This window comes from Nothobranchius furzeri, chromosome 4 (genome assembly GCF_043380555.1).
Source record: "Nothobranchius furzeri strain GRZ-AD chromosome 4, NfurGRZ-RIMD1, whole genome shotgun sequence".
NCBI classification, from domain to species: Eukaryota; Metazoa; Chordata; class Actinopteri; order Cyprinodontiformes; family Nothobranchiidae; genus Nothobranchius; species Nothobranchius furzeri.
The window spans coordinates 61,802,887-61,826,969 of NC_091744.1; the positions used below are offsets into that span (position 1 = coordinate 61,802,887).

Sequence of the window (24,083 nt, forward strand, 5' to 3'; positions counted from 1 at the left end):
CAAACTATTGTCTAAAATCAACAAGGATGGGTCTCATATACAGACAAAAACAGACTCATCTGTCCAGGTGATAAGTTTCTTAATCGCTTTTGTTGAGCACACGCCCTGCTGGAAGCCTGGCCATGCTACATTGTTTTAATTACACTCACCACAGCCTAATTAGCTCTATCAGTTGTACCAGAGGCTAACATGCACACAGTCAGACCTCAGTCAGAAGGAAACTGGTAGATGTGCACCTCCTCCTGTTACTGCAGGACTTTTTATTATTATTTTCCATTTCTATCAAATGACAGTACAAAGTGTACTAAACACCCCAAGCTGATGTCAAGAGCACCATGGTCATCTTCAATCCAATTAAATATTTCTTGTCATTTGAGTGCTGCCTGAGTTGTCAGCTTCTCCATCTTTTTTGGGCTATTTGCCCATGATGATTGGTTAAATAAGGGAAAAAATGTGGACGCAATGGCAGAAGCTAAAAAAAACGCAGCCTACAATTGTGGATTTCATGCAACAGTTTGTGGATTAACGCTGGCAGAGTTTGGCCTGCGGAGACTGATCCACCAGCTGGGTCTTTCAGAGGCAGAGAAAAAAGAAATGTAGATGTTTGAAGGGAGTCAATGATACTAGGATAGTGCTATAATGCTGTTTCTATCAATTGTTTTAAACAGTTTTTTGTGGAGGTTTAGCAAAGCAAAACCTATTAGCATCAAACCCACAGGGCAAGCAAAGATGATGTCTGACGTACAAATTCAAAAACAAATAGCTTTCCTAATGGCATGATGAACAGAATTAGCAGCTTTATGACTTTAAATGTACTATTACATCAAAGCCTGTTCTTCGTCCGCAGAAATACGGTTACTTCTCGAAGCTCTGGGGCAAGTGATCCCATAAATTTCCACAACCATCTCAAACACTTTAACAATTAGCACTGCTGTTCTCCCCCTCCCCTGTGTAAATTGTATGCTATTTAGTGAGCATGCAATGGTCTCATAGGGAAGTTCAGCAGCAGAGTGGAAGAGAGACAGAATTTCAGAGAATGCCATGTTTCATCTCAGCATGCTTCCCTGTTAGCTGTTAGAGTCTGTGTAAGCCTACTGTACTCCACAATCACTCACGTCAGTAAAAAGGAAACAAGTTGAGTGCATCACAGGATGAACTGTGACTAAATGGATTCCTACGGTGTATTTCTCCTGCTACGATTTCAGCAACAGGGACAGTTAGAGCATTTGTCTCCATTTAAACATGTACAATCAGCCACCATGTTAAAAGAGACTGGCGTCCACGGGGTTGTATCACTTTAACCTGTCCCTCACTTTTATCTGTTCATTTGAAGGAGCCAGACCTCTTTGCACACATTAACAGTATTCTTAATCAATTGTTTTCCAGGTGTTTCCTTTCAAATTTTTTAAACTTTGGTGCAGAACATTCCAAGCGCATCCCAGAAGCGGCTTGCGGTTAAAAAAAAAGGATCAGGTTCTATTTTTGATGCAAGCCACTTTTAGGACACATTAAAGGGGCATTATGGAAGTTTGACAGCCAAAACATGTAAAGAAATAATACATTTCTTCTTCATACATTCTCCTGCAATGCCCTGGTCCTGTAGAATGAGTCCTGGCATTTTTACTGTGATTGCCTGTTTTTCTGTAAAATCACAGAAAAAGAGAGCTGCTCGGGTCGAGCAGGCTGCTTATGCGCGTTCACGCTCAGGCATAGCCGTCAGAACCGTTCTTCAAATGTTGTTTCGGCTGTCATCAAGAATATAAATGTTACAGATACAGAAGACATCACTGGTGGTTTAGCTCGTCTAGTAAGACTTTGGGCTTTTGTGCAGAAAACCCGAGTTCTAGTCTGGATGTGACATAATTGTTTTAGAGTTTCTTTTTTACATTAATGATATATATTTTTTACAATAAGATGCCCAAATTTTTATTTGAGACTCGCCGAACGGCATTGAATTCACAGATAAAAAAGATGTGGGTTCAACTTTCATTTTGGAACAATTTTTCAAGTAAGGGAAGGGAATGGTCTGAGCATGCAGGAGGACTGACCCATCTTAAACCTTTGTCGGCTGTGCTGAAGAGAAAGGTATAGAACCAAATTATTTAATTAATTAGCTGCGCGTTCTCCTGTCCTCTGGGCCACACACACACACACACACACACACACACACACACACACACACACACACACACACACACACACACACACACAAGGGACTGTCTCAGCTGTTATTTTCTTTAAGGAGTGTGCACGTACAGCATGCGCGCCTCGTGCACGAGCCTACTATTAAAGCTGCCGTTACGCTTTTGGCCTGAGGGGGAAATCGTTAGCATAAAAATTCAAAACTCCATAACGTCCCTTTAATATCTGCAGTAAACATGGGGCTAGATGGAAAATTACACACAGTTTCAGTTCAAAACATCTGGTAGATTTCTCAATAAAACCTATTGCAGAGACACGATTTCTTATCAATGTAGATTATGTCAATACAAGTGACCAAACGGCTTATTTGCTCCCAGCATCTTCTGAGAAGTGCAGCTGAGTGTTTTTCATGGCTTTAATCCTAGCAGTGGAGAGGAACGACATTGTTTACGACATCAGTCATATCAAATGTGTTCTTTAATGTTTGAGGGCATTAACAAATGTTGAATTCTCGAGAGATTTTGTGATCTCGCAAGTCCAGAGAGGAGGATGGTGCTGCTTCGTGGCTGAGAACCCCCCCCCACCCCGCCCGATGTGTAATGACAGCATTGCCCGCAAGTAGACCGTCCTACAGCTGTTGCGCGCTGCTGCCTCCAGGTTGTGCCCAGGCTGAGAAGCCGCAGCATCTTTTTTGTTTTATTCCAATATCAAATGAAGAAAGCAAGAAGCTAATACAGAGCTAACATAGCTAACACTGCTAACGATGAATTAGAAGCAAAGCGTTGGCTCTAAAAATACCTCAAGCTACTTCTTCAATTACCAACAATTTAATTTTACAGTTAAATGTTTTATCTCCTTTTCAGCTTAGAGCATATGACTCGTCCTCATCATCTAGAATCTTCTCAGAGTGGACTGAAGCACCAAAATGCAACCACAGAATGTCATTCGTACTTAATGCAATTTTAAACAGTTTTTCTTTGATGTTTCTTTATAGATTCAATTAAAGAAGTGAGAAAAAGTTGCATCTGTTGGTAGAAAATGTGCCTAAAAGACCAATTAAAATGGTTTTTACATGTGTTTATACAAGTCTCAATAATCTCTTAATGTTAGAAAATCTGCACTGTGGAAATACCATTAAACAAGTAACAAATGAAATATCTGAGAGACCAAAGCTCAGCAGATACACTGCTGTGAGCATTGTTTTCCATGTTTGTTCTTTAATCTGGTTCCAAGCTGACTTCAGCTCAACACTGAATTCTTTAATCATTTTCCCAAGACAGCAAACCCACAAACAGACAGCACAAAACACATCCCTCATAAGTAATTCAGTTGCATTTTAGCACTTTTTCTAAATGTTAAACTACAAATAAAAACAAACACAGGTACCCCGTGTGACTTGAGATATTAAAGATACTTTCTGTTCACAATAGAAACGTTTGTTTGGTAAGGTCATGACAGAAGGAATCTTTGAGATAAATTTCAAGAGGATTTGAACTGGCTCAGTTTGTTCATAGCAGCACGATAAATGGTATGTTTAACCTGGAGTGTTGCATTAAAGCTTTTAGGGAACATGGTTTTAGAGGAAATGGGGCTAAAATATTTAGTTTCAAAAGGTTGCATAACAGAGGATAGAGATACGTTTTATTGAAAAATAGATAAAGCTACTTTGGTGGAGCCACAGAAAAGGAATGCAGAGTTGGAAATGAGTGTAGCACATTCCATTTAAAGCAAATTTACTGAGGAAACACTGACTGTAGCCAATAATACAGTTAGTCGATAAATTAGCTACATCAGACCGCAATTAAAGAGGAAGCTTTTGAAATTAGTATGTTAAAATCATTTTAAGGGGAAGCGAGTAGTTCTGATCAGGAGTGCTTTGACAAAACGGGAGACTACAGTCGATTTCAAAAGACACAGCATGGTGGCATGGCGGCGTAGAGAGCCTAAGACACGCCCATCTACTTCTGCTCCATGGGTCTTCTATTGACCAAAAAATGAATGGGAGTCTATGGGCCTATTAAAGTTATTTTCTTATCCCATTTGATATGTGCCATGGAGTTCACATGAGATGTCCAATAATTTTAAAGAGCCATTGTGATGCCAAGAAAGAGCTTATTTTCCACAGGATGCCAAAGTTAAAGTGGAAAGACGTAGAGGAGTCAACTACTCGTCTCACCTAGTTTTACATCATCAAACCAGACAAGGACAGAGAAGTGGAATAAACTGTACTAAAGACCAAAGAGAAGAAAATGGCTATGAGTTTAGTGAGAGTCCAGGACAAAAGGAGCATTAAATCTGGAGAGAACCACTATAACCCTGGCCATGTGGAACGTAGTAGCTAGTCTGTTTAAACCACTGGCATATATCTTAATAAGAAGTCCAAACAAAATTATTCTTTTACATTTTTGTTTTTGTTCATAAACTCACATTTTATTTAATTTGGAAATCGTCGTCGTCTTCCTCCGCTTATCCGGGTCCGGGTCGCGGGGGCAGCATCCCAACTAGGGAGCTCCAGGCCGTCCTCTCCCCGGCCTTGTCCACCAGCTCCTCCGGCAGGACCCCAAGGCGTTCCCGGACCAGATTGGAGATGTAACTTCTCCAACGTGTCCTGGGTCGACCCGGGGGCCTTCTGCCGGCAGGACATGCCCGAAACACCTCCCCGGGGAGGCGTCCAGGAGGCATCCTGACCAGATGCCCAAACCACCTCAACTGGCTCCTTTCGATCCGGAGGAGCAGCGGTTCTACTCCGAGTCCCTCCCGAATGTCCGAGCTCCTCACCCTATCTCTAAGGCTGAGCCCGGCCACCCTACGGAGGAAACTCATTTCGGCCGCTTGTATCCGCGATCTCGTTCTTTCGGTCATTACCCAAAGCTCATGACCATAGGTGAGGATTGGGACGTAGATCGACCGGTAAATCGAGAGCCTGGCTTTCTGGCTCAGCTCCCTCTTCCCCACGACAGATCGGCTCAGCGTCCGCATCACTGCAGACGCCGAACCAATCCGCCTGTCGATCTCCCGATCCCTCCTACCCTCACTCGTGAACAAGACCCCGAGATACTTAAACTCCTCCACTTGAGGTAGGACCTCTCCCCCGACCCGGAGGTGGCAAGCCACCCTTTTCCGGTCGAGAACCATGGTCTCAGATTTGGAGGTGCTGATCCTCATCCCAGCCGCTTCACATTCGGCCGCGAACCTACCCAGCAAGAGCTGAAGGTCAGAGCTGGATGAAGCTAGGAGGACCACATCATCCGCAAAAAGCAGAGACGAGATTCTCCTGCCACCAAACTCGACACACTCCACACCACGGCTGCGTCTAGAAATTCTGTCCATAAAAGTGATGAACAGAACCGGTGACAAAGGGCAGCCCTGGCGGAGTCCAACCCTCACTGGGAACAGGTCCGACTTACTACCGGCTATGCGGACCAAACTCACGCTCCTCTGGTAAAGGGACTGAATGGCCCTTAACAGAAAGCCACCCACCCCATACTCCTGGAGCGTCCCCCACAGGGTGCCCCTGGGGACACGGTCATAAGCCTTCTCCAAATCCACAAAGCACATGTGGATTGGTTGGGCAAACTCCCATGCCCCCTCCATCACCCTTGCAAGGGTATAGAGCTGGTCCACAGTTCCACGGCCAGGACGAAAACCACATTGCTCCTCCTCTATCTGAGATTCAACTATCGATCGGACCCTCCTCTCCAGTACCTTGGCGTAGACCTTTCCAGGGAGGCTGAGGAGTGTGATCCCCCTATAGTTGGAACACACCCTCAGGTCACCCTTCTTAAAGATGGGGACCACCACCCCGGTCTGCCACTCCCTAGGAACTGCCCCCGATGACCACGCAATGTTGTAGAGACGTGTCAACCATGACAGCCCTACAACATCCATAGCCTTGAGATACCCAGGACGAACCTCATCCGCCCCCGGGGCTCCGCCGCTGTGTAGTTGTTTGACTACCTCAGCAACTTCTGCCCCCGAGATCGGACAGTCCATCCCCAGGCCTCCCAGCTCTGGTTCCTCCTCGGAATGCGCATTGGTGGGATTGAGGAGCTCCTCAAAGTATTCCTTCCACCGTCCGACTATAGCCTCAGTTGACGTCAGCAGCTCCCCATCCCCACTGTAAACAGTGTGAGCGAGTTGCTGCCTTCCTCTCCTGAGGCGCCGGACAGTTTGCCAGAACCTCTTTGGAGCCGATCGATAGTCTTTCTCCATGGCCTCACCAAACTCCTCCCACGCCCGAGATTTTGCCTCGGCAACTGCCACTGCTGCACCCCGCTTGGCTATCCGGTACCTGTCTGCTGCCTCCGGAGACCCACAGACCAGCCACGCCCTGTAGGCCTCCTTCTTCAGCCTGACGGCTCCCCGAACCTCTGGTGTCCACCAGCGGGTACGGGGGTTGCCACCACGACTGGCACCGGCCACCTTGCGACCACAGCTAGCAACAGCCGCCTCGACAATCGCAGAGTGGAACAAGGCCCACTCGGACTCAATGTCCCCCACTGCTCTCGGGACGTGGTCAAAGCTCTGCCGGAGGTGGGAGTTGAAGACCGTCTTGACAGGTTCTTCTGCCAGGCGTTCCCAGCAGACCCTCACTATGCGTTTGGGTCTGCCAGGTCTACGCGGCATGTTCCCTTGCCATCTGATCCAACTCACCACCAGGTGGTGATCAGTTGACAGCTCCGCCCCTCTCTTCACTCGGGTGTCCAAAACATACGGCCGCAGGTCAGATGATACGACTACAAAATCTATCATCGACCTGTGACCTAGGCTGCCCTGGTACCAAGTGTACCGGTGGGCATCCTTATGTTCGAACATGGTGTTCGTTATGGCCAAACTGCGGCTTGCACAGAAGTCCAATAACAAAACACCGCTCGAGTTCTGATCAGGTGGGCCGTTCCTCCCAATCACACCCCTCCAGGTCAAGCTGTCATTGCCCACGTGAGCATTGAAGTCCCCCAGCAGGACAATGGAGTCCCCTGATGGAGCACTATCTAGCACTCGTCCCAGGGACTCCAAAAAGGGTGGGTACTCTGAACTGATATTTGGCCCATAAGCACAAACAACAGTCAGGACCCGTTCCCCGACCCGAAGGCGCAAGGAAGCTACCCTCTTGTCCCCCGGGGTAAACCCCAACACACAGGCAGAGAGTCTCGGGGCTAACAAAAAGCCAACCCCAGCCCTCCGCCTCTCACCCGGAGCAACTCCAGCAAAGTAGAGTGTCCAACCCCTCTCCAGGTCTCGGGTTCCAGAGCCAATGCAATGTGTCGAGGTGAGTCCGACTATATCTAGCCGGTACCGCTCAACCTCTGCCACAAGCTCCGGCTCCTTCCCCGCCAGCGAGGTGACGTTCCATGTCCCAAAAACTAGTTTTCTTGTCCGGGGATTGGACCGCCAAGGCTCCCGCCTTGGTCTGCCACCCGATTCACATTGCACCGGACCCTTCATGTTCCTCCTGCGGGTGGTGGGTCCACAGTTGGACGAGCCCATGTATCCGGTTCGGGCTGGGCCCGGCCGGGCCCCATGGGCGAAAGCCCGGCCACCAGGCGCTCGCTCACGGGCCCCAACCCCAGGCCTGGCTCCAGGGTGGGACCCCGGTAACCCTCCGGGCCGGGTACTCCGACTCTTCGTTTTCACCGCCATGAAAGATCGACATTTATATTTGTTTTGCTTTTGTTCACAGTTACTTTGCTTTTTAAAGGTGTGGATCACAAAAGAAACGTTTCTTTAGCATTATTTCTGATTATTTTCGGAAGAGGAAGAACTCGTGTTGCCTCCCTCCGCTGTCCGCGGTGGGGGGTGGGGGGTTTGGTTTGTTTGAAGCGTGAGAAATTGGAGGTGTGGCATGGGAGGGTGCGTAGGGGTCAAATGCATGTGTCACACACTCAAGTACCCCTAAAAGTTTTAAGCTAGCTTGTTCTGCAGATTTTTCTTTGTAGCTTAAACGTTGATTGTGATGTGAAATAGATGATAAAATAGGGAAGTTTGATAAAGAATTTACAGAATAATTAGCTAAGCTAAGAGTGTTTTGTTGGATGTATAGTGATTTGCTCATTTGTACACTCGTGCCACCTATTGGTGCCGTGGGGGTAATGTCTGCTTTTATGTTCAAATATTGTGGACAAAACCTTTTTAATAAACAAAGAAATAAGTATCAATCTAAAATACTTCCAGAGTAGCATAGTCAAGGTCTAAATCTGATAGAAAACATGTAGAATAATACTTTTTGCATACAGTTTTTCCACATTTCTGTTCTCAGTTCTGTTTAAAATTCAGAAACTAAATTATGTTTATTCATTCAACGGGTGTTTTTATCCAAAGCAACTTCAAAGTTACCGAACTTGCATTTTTTTGGCCTGTGGAAGGAAACAGGAACACCTAGAGACAACCCACGCATGCATGAGGAGAACATGCAAATTCCACCCAGATAATCCGTAGCCAGGTTTTAACACTTGACCTTGCTCCAAGGCACCAGTGCCACCATGCAGCTGCAAATTTAAATTGTTTGTTGAACATATCATAGAATCCTGACCACACAAGGCCAATGTTGGAGGTCATACAGAGCCTCTGCTTTGATGGAACAAGGAAGATCTACATAACAAGCTCCTGTTTTTTATGTTGCAGCAGGTTAATGATCATCAAACCCATAAAAACAAATGCAACTTATTTTGTTCATGAAAGGAAAATCATGCATATCAACAGATGCAAATAAATATGTGACTGCACAGATACATTTGTGAATGGCTAATGCTTATGAGTGGCACCTGGTCGAGTTGGTCCATTTCTTTGATTGGTTCTATTCTCTCTTGCAGAAGACCCGCTGGGCTTGTGGCCTAGCAATCCACATCTTGAATAGCACCTGACAAGTCACATCTGATTGGAGGGAGGGATGGGGTAGTAGTTGCGGAGGTGAGGTGGCATAAAAACTGATTGTTACCATAGTGATGGCAGACTAAGGATCAGGGGGTTAGATAGCATGGCGAGCAGCCCTTGATAGCTGCATGAGGCCCCAGGTTTGAGCTATTCCTGAGGTTTATAATCACTGTCAGCCAGCAGCTCAAGTGGTCTGTGCACACGTGCATTTACTAGGAAGTATTTATGTGTGTGTGTGTGTGTGTGTGTGTGCGTGCGTGCGTGCGTGCGTGCGTGTGTGTGTGTGTATTTATCAATCATCCTGAGAAACTCTGACCAAAGCTTCCAACTAGCGGTAAAATCCTACGTACCATGTTCTCATGAGAAACGATCTTCCTTCCTGTGGGTTCCTACTTTTAGAAGACCCATATTAAGAAAGCTGTTTGCGTGTTTCTTGCAAGAGACTGCCTCCAAACTAGCACAATGCTGCACAACCGCCCAACAACACTGAATGTTTTCCTCTCTTCCAATCAATGACTAGTGTGTATACCAACCGTAGCTCTTAATGTTACGTAACCGTGCATTTGGGATTAAATCAATGCCAGAAATCTTGTTTCACTTTGCCGTGCTCATTGAGTCGCTCCAGTCATCAACTTTGACTCAGAATTTTTTTAGGAGGCAATTAATAGAGACAGGCATGTTTAGAGTTTCTCTCTGGGTGGGTGGGTTGTGTCGATTAAGCTGGGTTAATCTCTATCACAATAAATAACATTGATTACAAATGCTGACGGAAGGCTGTTGAAATTAAAGTGCAAAGGGAGGATAGGGTTGACAGATGACAAGAGCAGTGGAAATGAGTTATGGTAGATTGGCTGGGATTTATTTATATGTTAGAGAGGATGGAGGGAGACCGAATGAGATTGAGTGTGTGTGTGTGTGTGTGTGTGTGTGTGTGTGTGTGTGTGTGTGTGTGTGTGTGTGTGTGTGTGTGTGTGTGTGTGTGTGTGTGCAGCAGCAGCAGCAGCAGCAGAGTGGCCACAGTCATTCCTTTAGGAGTATCATATTCTCAGTAAGCCAGCCATGTCAGACCACTAACAGACATCCAGGGCTTCTCTGGGCTGATGGGAGGGGACGCATTGGGGGGGACACACACATGCATCGAGAGTCCTTAGCAAACAAGAGAGAAACCAACACTAGGTCACATTTCCTTGGTGGAGGTGAACATTAACAAAAACAAATCAAACCCAACTGGTAATGAAACTGCCAGTCACTGAAAATAGCCATTGCTGCTCACTTGGGGTGAAGAAGCATTTTCTCAGCAGATGCATTTCACACGAAGGTCACGCAGCAGAGGGGATCAATTTTCTGGAAGATCCACTTCTTGACTCCAGATAACTGTTTTATGCTTTTGCGCCAGACAAATTAAACATGGTTTACTTCAGGAAATAAGACCAAAACCAAATGGATATTTTATATTTGCATCTTTTTGATAGAAAAAGACATTTGGAGAAGGGCAATGACCTTGACCAGCCTATTGGATCTTTTCCCTGTTTGCTACCTCAATATTCTGTTTAGATCTGTTTACAATGCTGCATGCCCAACATCACAAATCAGGGATTGTGTGGCTGCTGTCAGGGATTACCAGTTCGGTCTCTGGGCTTTTCATTAAATTGCGCTTTCAGAAAACAACAAAGGAAAAACAGTCCTCTCATAAACCTTTTGAATGAAAAGACTTCTGCAGAGAGGACATAAATATATAGATGTATGTCTAAACTGCTGCAATTCCTCATGAATAACCAAAGGATCTGACAGACAGCCATGACAGAGACACATGAGCTTTTGTCTTTTCTCTAAAAGTCACAGTGCTTGTGAAACGCATAAATCAAGTATGGTTATGTGGTGGCCATCATATGCTGGGCAGTACTTTTGGAAGCAGAATTATGGTTAATGTCTAAGCTCTTTATCCAATGCAGGGTTGCAGCCAGCCTAGTCACTGCCGAGGAGTGGAATCCTCTTACTCTCGTCTTTATGGGGTCAGCGGAGGAAATGGACAGAGTTCAAACAGATGGGGTCAGAGGAGATGAGGCAGAAAAAGAGATTTAAGGAAAACATACTGGGAAGAATATTATAGAAAGCAGAGGATGTGGACTATAAGGGGTAACAGGCGAGAAGGAAATATGTGAAATTAAGCAGGACAGATGACAGTCAGGAAGAAATGACAATGGGAAACAAAGACAGACTAAAAGTCTTCAGTTTGCTTCAGGCAGAGTCTGAAAAACTACCTCACCCATTTCAATAGCATCACTGTCTCAAGCATCTGTTTTTCTAATGTTAAGAATCAAAGAAATCTGACACCTCAGCATGAGCCACCCGTTCTCACTGAAGATGTAACATGCTAAAACCTGCCCAGGTGCACAGGCCTGAATGCACACACACACACACACTCTTCACCATCCAGAGTTTATTCTGATGTTAGGTTTCACTGGATGTGCCGCTATGTTGACATCACTAATAGGGAAGCAGCTATTTTTGTGAAAATCTTAACAAAACTATGAATATTTGAATTAAAAAAGGGAGAAAAGTTGTTGAATGCATGAATGGAATTGAACCAATCTGTAACTTTTTTTACAATTTCAGGTGAGCTGAGGAGAAGAGGTCTGCTGCAGGCAAACTGCATTTTTAATGCTAAGCCCAAATGTTTTAGCAGAAAAATGTCCCAACAATGTGTGTCAAGAAAATAACTAATGTGCATGGCTGACTGGAAACACAAAACATATTGTGACGACCCAAACGATGAAGCCCCATAAGAAGAGAACACTCACAAAACTCTTCCACATGAAACCATTTCAGCAGAATAGATATACGAGTTTACTGTCTGTATGTGCAAAATGAGGCATTCCTCTATAAAAACGATAAAAGCAACCACTGTTTGGTTGAAGCATAACGACAAATAAAAATATTAGCTCAGTTACCGTAATTTCCGGACTTTAGAGTGCACCTCAGTATAAGCCGCACCGGGCTAAAAGCCGCAGGTATCTACTGAATTGAAAACGTAGTTTAACTGTCAGTGTGGCTCTCCGTGTTGCTGTCATCATCCCGGAGTGAAGCTGGGAAAACAAGCAGCACCATTTTACTGTGAAAAAATCCTCCTGGGCGCTTTCCTTCATTAGACTTTCCAGCATCCATCCTTTCTGGTTGACTAAAACCGCACCTCATTATAAGCCGCATGGTTCAAAGCGTGGGAAAAAGTAGCGGCTTATAGTCCGGAAAATACGGTAGTTAACTCTGAGATGGAGCAGCTGGAGTCTCTCCAGATGAGTGGAGAAGAAAGAGGACAGTCTTAAATATCATCATCATCAACATCAACAAGATGCAACTACAATGTCACAAAGGTTTTATGTTACATTTACAGTACAATACTACTACTAATACTACTACTACTACTAATAATAATAATAATAATAATAATACATTAATTGAAACAAGAGTGGAATAAAAAGTTACAATATTAAGTGCAAATAACTTTCACAAGTCACGTCTCCTTCCTCTAATGCACCAATGTTCTTCCAAAAACTTCTGTGGGATTATAAATCCACGGTGCATTCTTGTTAGCATGGTGCTTTTGTTGGGGATTTTTGCAACAAGTTTGATCTTAAAAGGGAATTTTTACAAACATGCAGCTTTAACACTCATCTCAAGGTCACTCTGGCTGCTCAGAGCTAAAAAAAACCTAATTGCACCATTATGCAACCCCCCTGCTAATAAAACACATGAAATAAAAAATCTTACTTATTAATAGTACTAGAAATATTCCATCGAGTATTTTGTCCAGGGGGAAGCAACAACATGAGTCGGTGTTGACAAGCTCAAGACCAGGGAGGTCGTGTCGATACTCACTTTGAATTTGTTGATTAAGAGAAAGATTTTCCATCGGTTACAGCTTCAGAGTCTCATTAGATGCACCTGTGCACAAAGCTATCTGAAGTGCTGATGGACTACACTCCCTCCCAGGCCCGTTAACTCTGCTGCCCCCTGAACATTGATGGGACCACTTTTTCTCCTGCACAGGCCATAGGGTCCTCCGTAGAAATGACCGGTCACCAAGTGGTGTCTGAAGTGAAGCTTTGATAACAAGAAGTGCCTTTTTTCCACTTCACTGCTCAGATCAGCAGGACCCAGTCTGCCCCACAACCCCCCCCCACATGGCCCCATCTGCCACCCCTCCCTCCCCTCTCTCATATCCTCCACCTTACTTGCTCCAAGCATCATTCTTTCAGAAATGAGGCAGGCAAGGTAGGGGCGGGGGTGCTAGTCAGCCTCCTCGGAGCATTCCTCACAACTATCTCGTCCCTGCGACAAGCAATCCCTCTCGGCAGGGCTGCCCAAAGAAAAGTGTTGATGCTAACAAAATGCATGACAGCCACTCACTTATGTTAACAGCCTGCACACACAGAAAAGCAGCCTCCCTCCACTTGAGTTTGGTTTTATTTTCAATCACCCTGTCTAGCATCTGAACTCTGCAGCCCTGTGGGGGGGAAGATGACAGCTGACAGTGGTGTGAACCATTTTATTCTGCGGGGGGGGGGGGGGGGGGGGGGGTGACTGCGTCGGCAGGGAGAAATAAGGACGGAGAAGAGGCTGTCAATAACCTATCGCTGCAGCTTCTGCTGTTCAAATAAGAAACCACCACTTACATTTACTAGCTTGCATTTTTTAAAACAACAGGGGAAAGTTTACTTCCCTTTAGCTTGGAGATGTGAATCAGCATGATGAATAACGTTTTTGGACCTGCATGCCTAAAATAATCAGTGAGTGGAGAACTTGTTTTATTCTTTTTGGAAGCTCACAGGTTTAATGCAGGGCATTTCATGGAATTTAAAGATGAAGAGCAAATGGTCATCAAAGAGAAAAATCTCACAAAGTTGAAAAGCACAAACTGGAAGGTTTTGAGAAGGATTGAAGTGTAATTAATAGTCTGTGTTTGGGTAAACACCACACACGGAGGAGGAAATTGTTCAAAGCCTACAGGGTTTTTACAGATGAGCGGATATTAGTCGTCCTGATTTCTCTTTCAAATTAATCACTGCAGACAGACGACACCTAAAGAAGGCTCATGAGTTGTTTTTTCCACAAAGTTGTGCTTTTTCCTATAATTTATAATGAAATTGGTGGTTCCAGATTACCTACTGGTGCATTTTGTGTGGAATAAATTTGCCTGTGCAAAAATAAATCGTCCAGTGTCAACACTGGGTAAGGCGCAATGACAGCCTCCATAGACCATTCATCATCAGCACTTTAATGCATGTTCAGAGGATGGGACTGGGAAATTAAAATCCATATCAATTAACCTTTGTGTAAAAGTTCTAAAGTAAACTACCAGCCATTGTGTACATGGAACCAATGTCATTAAAATACATTAAAGGAGCACTTAGACTACGATGGGCCGTAATACAGCTATGAGATAGCATCCAAATCTAGCAGCTTGAATACGGTTCTAAAAAACTTTGTTGCAAATTTTATTGCTGCCAGGTGCAAATACGATTACATTTTGTCACAACTGTGTATGGAGAATAAACACTCTTTTGGTGCCATTCCTGCAGCTGTGTTGCTTTCTCTCTAGCAACACCTGCAGATTAGGACAGGTACTGCAGGAAGCATAGAGGTTAGGTAACCCTTAATCTGCTGGATCAGTTAAGATGTAGAGAAAAACTTTTTAAGCTAATATGGAGATACTAATGGAAGTTATGATGAAAATGTTGTACGAAAGGGTTGCAGTAGGAAAATTTGGAGAAATTTCAGTGGTAAATTATGTTGGACCGTAGATGTAAAACGTATTGTGGACCAACTATTTTATTGGAGTTAGACCACTGCAGATGTAAAAAGATTGTTTTATTAAGATGGCTCTATTCCAGTGGTTCCCAACCTTTTTCCCAAGGGACCCCTTTTTTACCAGTAAAATTTTTAACGACCCCCTCCCATTCTCTCTTCCAGTACAAACATTATTAAGAAATGATAAAATTGTTCAAGCACATTTTAATATGCTTTGATTCAATAGATAACAGTAATAGTAGGCTCCAGTACAGAACAAAGTCATTAACAAAACCAAACAGAGCATAATGTGCTTGACAGTTTGTATTACTTTTCTGAACACATTGTTTCTTGTAAACACTGATAAATCAATCATTCCTTTCAATAAACGTTTGACACATAAAAAATACACTGAGCAAAATGTACTTAAATGTGTATATTACTGTTTATACTAGATTATTTACTGTAAAGGCTGTGATTAATCAACCAGTCCTATCTTTAATGAACTTTTGACACTTGAAAATAAAACAGTGAGCTGAGCAAAATGTTCTTAAAAGTGTGTTACTTTTTCTGTACTAATTATTTCCTGTCTTAATATCAGTAAACTTTTCACTCATGACAATAAGTGAGCAAAATGTAGGCTATAAACAAGTAATAAATGAAGTTTTAACCCCTTAAAGTGGAGAGGTCCTGGCGACCCACTGAGAGGCTTTAGCGCCCCCTTGTGGGGGTCGGGACCCCCAGGTTAGGAACCACTGCTCTATTTCATCAAGATATGAGGCTTTGAACGTTGAGTTGGGCATTATTTAGCATTTTGGAGTGCTCTGATCAAAAGAGTTAACTGAGTCTACATTTGGGGATATACCGATGTATCAGGCCGATATTTATCATTTTTTATATATCGGCATCAGCTGATATTCCTCCTTAGCCAATTTCAAGTCAGGCAAATCCATGGGCAGCCCAATACTGCTGCAGAATTTAATTTAAATGAATATTTAAAATCTTTGGTTGCTGAGGTAGAGACAGCAAAAAATAAAAAGAGCCAGCACAACCACAGCTGACTGTATATTTCAGAGTTTGCACTGGTCTACAAAAATAAATAATCTACAACTTAAATTAAATCTACACAACATTTAAATGCAGCAGCTGTAAAAGAAGAGGAATTTACAGTGGATGATTCTTAGAAAACCAATAAAACAAAATAATATACATTTCATTTAGCAATAATTTGTTCCGATCCCTGCCAAATACTCTAGCATTGATTCATTAGCTGTATTGGGCTTTTAGCAGATTTTTCTTTATTAAAAATGTAAGTATGTAGATTAAAAAATTGGAAAGCACCAGTACAGGACTGGGCAATATATTGAAAATGTATCGTTATTGAAATTTCTGACTCGGACCAATATCGTTTTTCCCATTTTGATAATAAAAAAAAAAAGACAGAATTTGTGTAGGTTGGTGACGTTCATGTCCCTTTAAGAAGCTGTACCACCTCGGGTCATGTGACACCGTGATTCAACGTAACACAAGTGACAGCCCCATCTAGTGGACAATTTTTGTTTCTGCGCATACATGTAGCGATCGTCCATTTATCGTTATCGAGGCGAAAGCCTTAAAGTACTGCGATACTGGTTTTAGACCACATCGTCGAGCCCTATAACGTGTCAACACGCTATTCAGTCATCTGTTCCCAGCATTGAAATTCAAAACAAAAATAGAACAAAAATGTTTAATTTGTAGATCCATCTGCCATTTCTCCAGTCCATCTGACAGAAAGATAAATAAAAGCAGTACTGATGTCCTGTTTGTCTGGAAAGCTTCCACACAGACTCCACAGAGCAGCGTGTTGGTGTCTCCTATCACATGTTAGATAGCATATCACAATGAGCGGGCTTCAGGGGCCTCCCGCACCCACAACAGATACTACTGTTGTGCTTTTATCTCTCACTCGTCTTTCTGGCAGCGACACAGTGGCGCATTCCAATTTTTTTTCCACAAAGCAAGTCTGAGCTTCTTGAGAAAGCTGATTGCAACACAGCGCCTTCTGCTTACTAAGCCCACAGAGACGGAGCCCACTAACAAAAACATCAGAGGAAAACACGAACAAGTCAATTGTTTTGATCAGCTCAAGCAGATGGTAGGCCAGCTAACATATCACACTTCAAAAAGTCTGGGTTTGTTTCATTTTGGTGGGACTTTAGGTTTTTGGCTTTGTCAACACATTCAGAAAACTAAATCAAACAGACGTTTTTGCAGAAACTCATTTAATCTCTGTAATTGCATTTGTCATCTGTGATGGGAAGATGTACTCAGAAAATTAACTTAAAAGTGCTAAAACAGAATATAGCAATGATATTAATCAAAAATAAATGCAATCCCATAGAATTTGCATTGTCAGTAACACTTTATAGAATTATTATTATTATCATCAATACATTCCTGCATTTACATCATTTAATGGATAAAGCTTTTTTCAGATAAGGCCTAGAGTTAAAAGTATCATAACAGCACATCTGTTGGTCCTGAAAAGGTTGGATATTTATCAGTTGTAAATGATGAAGTGAATTTCTTGTATTTGCTTTGCAAAGCCAGAGGCTCCTCGAGCACAATGAAGTCCAATTATAGGGAAGTCCATCAGAAAATCCCAACTTCTCATTATGTTTATGACCTCAGTCAACATTTGCCTGATGAACACCTGGTCCGAATCCCTGTTTTCAACTAGTCTTTGATACTGTATGATGTTCAATCTGCATATTATGGTCCCATTTTGGGGGAACTACAGGAGTGGTTACCTCGTGTTTTAATTGCTCTAATATTTTTTTAGGAACGAAACAGAAGAACGCTTCCTCATCCATTCAGAGTAAAGCGTAATCACAGTGTGTGGAAATTGCCTCTCTATTTGAACAGCTCAAAAATCAACAATCATACATGAGGCAACGCTTTTCACTGAACTACAACTTTAAACAATGGTTGCACAGTTTATGGAAAATGCATCATTTTTGCCAGCATGTGCAAAGAAACAAACAAACAACAAAGAGCTTTTTGCATAGAAATAATTGGTGGGGTATTATTATGTTCTCAAGTGCTATTCATTTATGCTCTACATGTCAATATGTAATCAGATAGATCCCCAGTGTTCTAGGTGCCATTTAGACTAAAGCATACAAAACATGTGACAGAAGTAATACAGTCTTATTGATATAGGCCGCATCGAAATGGCCTTGTGTTTAATACAATACAACTAATTAATAATAGCAAACTAGACTGGACCAAAAACGCTATAAAACAAGGCCGAATTTGGTCGTTAAGCTCTCAGGACATGCTGCAGTCCTGACTTTTAAAGAAGATACAGTCTGAGACCCTGGACAGAAAACGCACAGTGCCCTTGTTTATCAGAGAAGAGGGGAACACTCGTACTTCTCAATAATGACCAAAGTACAGCCTTAGAAGAAGAAACAATCTTTTTTATAGCGCCCCTCAAGACAAAAATCATGAGGCGCTTCACAAGAACAAAAATGAAAATTAAAAAATTAAAACATATTAAAGATCATCAAAAATATCAAAATTTGGAGAAGTAAGAAAATGTGATAAAAAATGTGAGGAAAATGAAAGAGAAAATCAATATTGAAGAGGTAATCAGCTGATCCCAGAAAGTTGGCATTGGTAGAAAGAGTAGAATAAGGAGAGGGAGGTGATGAAGCTCACACCAAAGCCTTAACAGGTGAATTTTCAGCTGCTTTTTGAAGGAGACCACTGAGTCCACTGATCTCAGGCTCAGGGGGAGAGAGTTCCAGAGTCTGGGGGCCACAGCAGCAAATGATCTGTCACCTTTGGTCTTTAGCCTGGTGCTGCACAACCAGTAGGCTTTGATCACTGAACCTCAGGGACCTGCTGAGGGTGTAGGGACTGAGAAGATCACCAATGATTGTCCATGTAAGGCCCTAAAGACCAGAACCAGAATCTTGAAATGAACCCTGAAGTTGACTGGCAGCCAGTGAAGCTGGAGGAGAAGCGGGGTGATGTGGGTGTGTTTGGAGGACTTGGTCAGAAGCCGAGCACAGGCATTCTGAACCACCTGTAGACGGTTCAGGGAGTTTCTGCTCAGACACGTGAAAAGAGAGTTACAGTAGTCTAAGCGTGAGGAGATGAAGGTGTGGAGAACTGTCTCAAGCTCAGAGCGGGACAGAATGGGACTCAGCTTAGCAATGTTCCTGAGATGGAAGAAGGAAGAGCGAACAAGAGAACATGAGAATCCAGGGTGAGAGCTGGGTCAAAGGTCACACCAAGATTCTTGACAGAGCCTTAAAACGTTGATCAAATATGAAGTGGTGGTCAAAGACAGCAGGTTTTAAGCAGATACCTCTGTGTGAGCATCTAGAAAGCCTAATAACTGGAGAATTCTGTCAGGAACAAGACTTGAGGCAGAAAGATGAAATAGAAACAAATGAAAAGCACTAATATTCAGGAAGAACATAGCACATTTCTTTAAAACATTTGTGCAAAACAGAGGTAGAAATTTTTAATTAGTAGAATAAATCTGTCAGTGCTTATAAAAATCTGCTGATGATTAGAGAGTGATGTCTCTCCTGCAACTTTTACATCCAATTTGGATCTTGTTTTATGGTTTGCCTTTAATTTATGTGTCATCCGTGCTGTCTTCATTTACTGTTATTCTCTCTGCATCATCTGTGATATTTTTATGATCATTTTTGTTTACAATCAGGAGCACGATCTTTAATACCCACAGCTGCAGATGCATAAATCCCCCAAACAAATAACCAGCCCTGAGATAAATTATTGGTGATCTGTGTAATTTAGACTACTGATCTGAGGATAAAGGAAACAACAGTAGTGGAGAATAAACAGAAATCATCCGTTTCAACTTCACGCTCATACCTGACGACAGGCTTCTCAGCTAGCCGTTTCAGCCATTTGCAATTACAGGTAGCGCCTACCACACAAAAGACACTCAAACATTATGTCCCTCAGTTCTTTTCCTCAGAATGTAATCAGGGAGGACCAAGACAAAGTGCATATTTGAAAGAATCTAAAGTGCAGCTATGATATAAAAAAAGAGAAAAGGTGGGGAGAAAGAGTCAGAGCTATCTGGCTCTCTTTGATCAGAAGGAACGGTGGATTAGAAAGGATTCTCCAGAAGTTTCTTCTTAATCCACGTAACGTTTTCTAAACCCGTCAGTAAACGTTCCAACAGACTCCAGCCTTCTGCCAAGGTCAGATCAGACTACAGCACACCGAGGGCCTCCCGCTACATCAAGCCTTTCTAGCCTCCACCAAATCACTCTGCAGTATTGGGTCATACTGGTCAGAATGGTCTTAACTTAGAAAAAAAAAGAAAAATAAACCATTTATTTTCAGTTGTGGTTTCATTCCTTTTCCTGTGATGGATACTCTTGCTCGGAAACAAGCAGGTCATCTTTTCTGCTGCCTGTTAGGATTTCTATAAGCAAATCAGACCCAGACTGACTAGAGAAACATTTCTCCAGGGGTGTTAACCACTGAGAAGTGTGATGTTTTCTGCCAGCAATGCCCCTCCAGCTTCTTCTGAACTTTAAGCGTCAAATTTCTAGAAACAATTGGTGATTGCGTTGGGAGCATGTTTGTGTGCACCTTTGTCCGCTGAGGGAGAGTATTATGTCGGCGGAGGGGGGGCAGGGGGAACTGGAGCAGAGTCACCCGTGAGTCGTCAATCACCGTCGTATACAGTAAATGATTTTTCAACAAGCTCCAGGGTGATGGATAATCAGAAAGAAAGGGTGGGCTAAGTGCTCCCAGTTTGTCAGTGGACCACAAAGGGAAGAGACGGTGCCTACGTCGCGGTGCCATTGTCATGGCACGCACGTTTTTCCATTTGGGCGCTAACGTTAAATGTAACGCCCTGGGCCAAACACGATGATGGATTCTCTTTCCTGGCAGTTTCCCTTGTTTTCAAAAGAACAGTCAGGATGAAAGACAGTGGGAGGGTTGGGGAGGCTGTCTGGGGACAGAAACCCCATTTCAAATGAGAAGCTGCCAAATGGAGCTTCTCCAGCTCTTCATCAGGGCCAGCGGTCCTGGAGGGGTGGCTGCTCCAGGCAAACGCAAAAAAAACTGCAAACCAGGGAGCACATCTGTGCAGCTGGGCTTCCTCAGTGGCATTAAGCAGAAAAAGCCCTCAGCAACAAGGAGCATGTGAGTCTAGAGGCAAATAGAAAAGTTCTGAGGAAAAACTGAGGGAGCTGATCAAGAAAAAAGAGGAAACTGGGGAATGTCGGGGGTATTTGTGGGTTTTGACTGTAGTTAACAAGATCTAAACTTTTTCTCGCTCCCAGCGTCAACCGCAATGACCTGAAACCAGTGAAGTTGCAAAAGCAATGTGTGGCAAATCTCCAAAGTACTTCTCTCTAGGAAATCAATATCCTTGTCCTTTCATGCTGTATAGATCATGATTTCTCTCCATTTTCATCCAGGAATTTTTAAAGCCCACTGTTTAGGTTTCTGATCATCAATTAAGACGATTCACCGAAGACGTACCGCTCAACTGCATTGCTGTGCAGCCTCTCAGACTCATGATCCTGTTCTGATGCAGCAGCTTGTTCTGACATTTAATTAACGCACGATGATGTTTGCCTCCTCTTTGCAGGTGCGTTTTTATTCTGCTCCCATCAAGCCTTTTCAAAACCTTAGCACAACGTGACAAGGCTGCTCTCCTGAACAATGCATTTAACATAAAATCTGCATTTAAGAGAAAAGGTTCTCACAAACTCCTTTGATGTGGACAGAAAATTTACTGCAGAAATTAACAGATTCTTTTTTTAATGAAAAAGTTTTTATACTTTGTGAGAGTGGAAAATCTCTCGTGGTGCGATGGCCCAGGCTTTCAGCAAAAGGGCTTTTAATCTTCTAGCAGCTGCTCCAAACTTCCAAGCCTGGTATGATCTCCCATACGGTTGCTTTTGCATGTGTCATGCAGACTGCACAAACACAGCTTGCATCCTGTTTATGTGATGTCTGAATTTACTCGACACCCATATATCAGGAACTAACACCCAGACTGTGCCAGGCATTGTGCTGACTGTACTTGAATGGCCAGTTCTAATTCATTCTTATCCACTTCTTGTCCTTGTTTACACTGATCTGTGTCTCTCTCTGTCCCAGAAACATTCATGATGCTCTGATTTATTGACGATTACAAAGCGACAGAGTTAAAATCACCAGTGACAACCATCCCAGCCTTTTTAAAACAATAACATAATACAAAGAGACATATGATTAAAATATGTTCTCCATAGCAATAAACAACCCGGCTTATTACACACACATATATATGCAAGCTAGACTTGCATAATGTGAAGTGTGACCTTAAGCTTTATCACAGCAATCACAGCCCTGTCGAGGATTTTCATTAAAGAATATCTGTCTCATTAGATTATGGAATGCAATCTGCACAGGGCGCGATAAAAAGGCATCAGGTCACACAGTCAATAACTTATTATGTAACAAGGGAGAGTGGAGCCATTGCTCTATGCACACACGCGTGCGTGCGCGCGCACACACACACACACACACACTCACACTTGCACAAATTCAAAGATACTTTCACCCTCCAGATTAGTGAAAACTGGAAGCTCTATCAAATTACAGCCTGAGAATGGAAAAACTGAAAAGGAGTCCGGATTATGAAAAATTTGCTGTTAAAGTCCTTAAAAGGGCTTTTACGCAGCATTCAAATGCTACTTTTTCCATCTCATTATTGTATATTTTCGAGTTAATTTAAAATGTTTGCTCAGTAATGTGATGTTGATGTTTTGCAATATTGAGAAATAAATATACTTAAATAGCAGCAAAAAATGGGCCTTCAGAGTTTTTAACGAAGATTGTTGTATGTGGAGAATTAATGGAAATGACCACTTTGGTCAAACCCTGAAAGTAGCGCTATGTGAAATCTCACAATAGCAATGATTTTTTTCTAGTCCGTAAACATTAAAGGGCTTTACTCAAAACAATAATCAGTAGATGAACATCCAATGATCATTCAAATCTGTCCAGTGCTTAGAGGACAGATTGTGATTTATTTTAAGCTGTAATAGATTTATGGTCAATACCAAAAATGTTCATGAAGTTCTTTGCTAATGGAAAGCACATTGAATTGCCTCTGTGTATGAAATGTGCTGTTTAAATGAAGCTGCCTGCCTGCCTTTGCACTAAATTCCTCTCACATGATGCGATTTCCAGCTTTTTTATTCTAGACAGTTTCAGTACCTTTCAGAATGAGCCGTTTCAGGGCTCTGTCACTTTAAAGCAGCACTGTGTATATTTCTGACACTAGGGGACAGTACACACATTTCAGGGTAGTTTTACACCATATCTCCGTGACTGTCGCTAATTAAAAAAACATTACAGTAAATGTTGTTAACTGTGGAGCAGAAAGCATGCGACATCCGCATGACTATTTAGACTTTGATGGTCCTTCAGTTAATTTTATCGAGAAAATGCAACTCCAATGCTAGTTTTGTGGTGCTGTATTTTCCACAACATCCTCGCTGATGACATACTACAACAATACCGCTCAGCCAAAATATATTGCATCTCTTTTTCATCTCTGTTGTTTCACACATGTTTTGGAAAGAGTTTAGCAAATGTGTTATTAAATTCTTGTTTCTTACTGCCTAAATGTTTTTGAATGTGGTAACGTAACTTCTGCAAGTCATTCGTCCAGGCAGTCATGTAGGGTGACATCATCGACAGGCACAGAACCTCAAGCCGGCCGGAAGAAAACACGGCGTCTAATATGGCGCCCCCCAAAGATGTTAGACCCGCGCCTCATGTACTTTAGACCCAATTTGTATGGTTGTATGTTACGAAGCCGCCAATATTTTTCAATGACTGGACATCCTTTTATTCATGTTCAACAAACGTTTCGATGGATATTTCCAGAGATTAAAAGTAAAATTACACAATGTCACTTTAAGAAAACAAGCTGGAGCTGGCCACGCCCACCCATCCCCCATTCTGTTGTATAATCTGCCCCCTTTAAGGAAAAATTTCTGACAAACGCAGATCGGATTGAACCTGATATTTGACAGCAAGGTCTGAGGCAAAGATGATTCATGATATGTAATAAGTGGATTTTGTGTAAGGAATGGCACTCCGCTATTGAGACACCCAGAGTTAGTAAATATCTGTAATACTGACTGACAGAACCTTTTATGTTTTCCAGCTCTGGCCACCATCTGAAATCTGGTTGGTAGTAAAAGTTGATCAGTTGTAGATGAAGATCCAATAGT

At 42.9% G+C, this 24,083-nt stretch overlaps 1 protein-coding gene across 5 annotated transcripts in view; it reads right to left on the reverse strand.

The window, feature by feature from the left end:
* plxnb2b (plexin b2b) overlaps positions 1-24,083 on the reverse strand; it is a 160,076-nt gene that overhangs the window by 66,603 nt on the left and 69,390 nt on the right. Inside the window, exon 1 of one of the 5 annotated variants that reach the window (XM_070550310.1) lies at positions 11,964-12,066. The exons of the other annotated variants lie outside the window; for them this stretch is intronic. The gene's annotated coding sequence lies outside the window, so the exon portion shown is untranslated. Of the gene's footprint in view, positions 1-11,963; positions 12,067-24,083 lie in introns of those variants that run through there. 5 annotated transcript variants of the gene reach the window in all.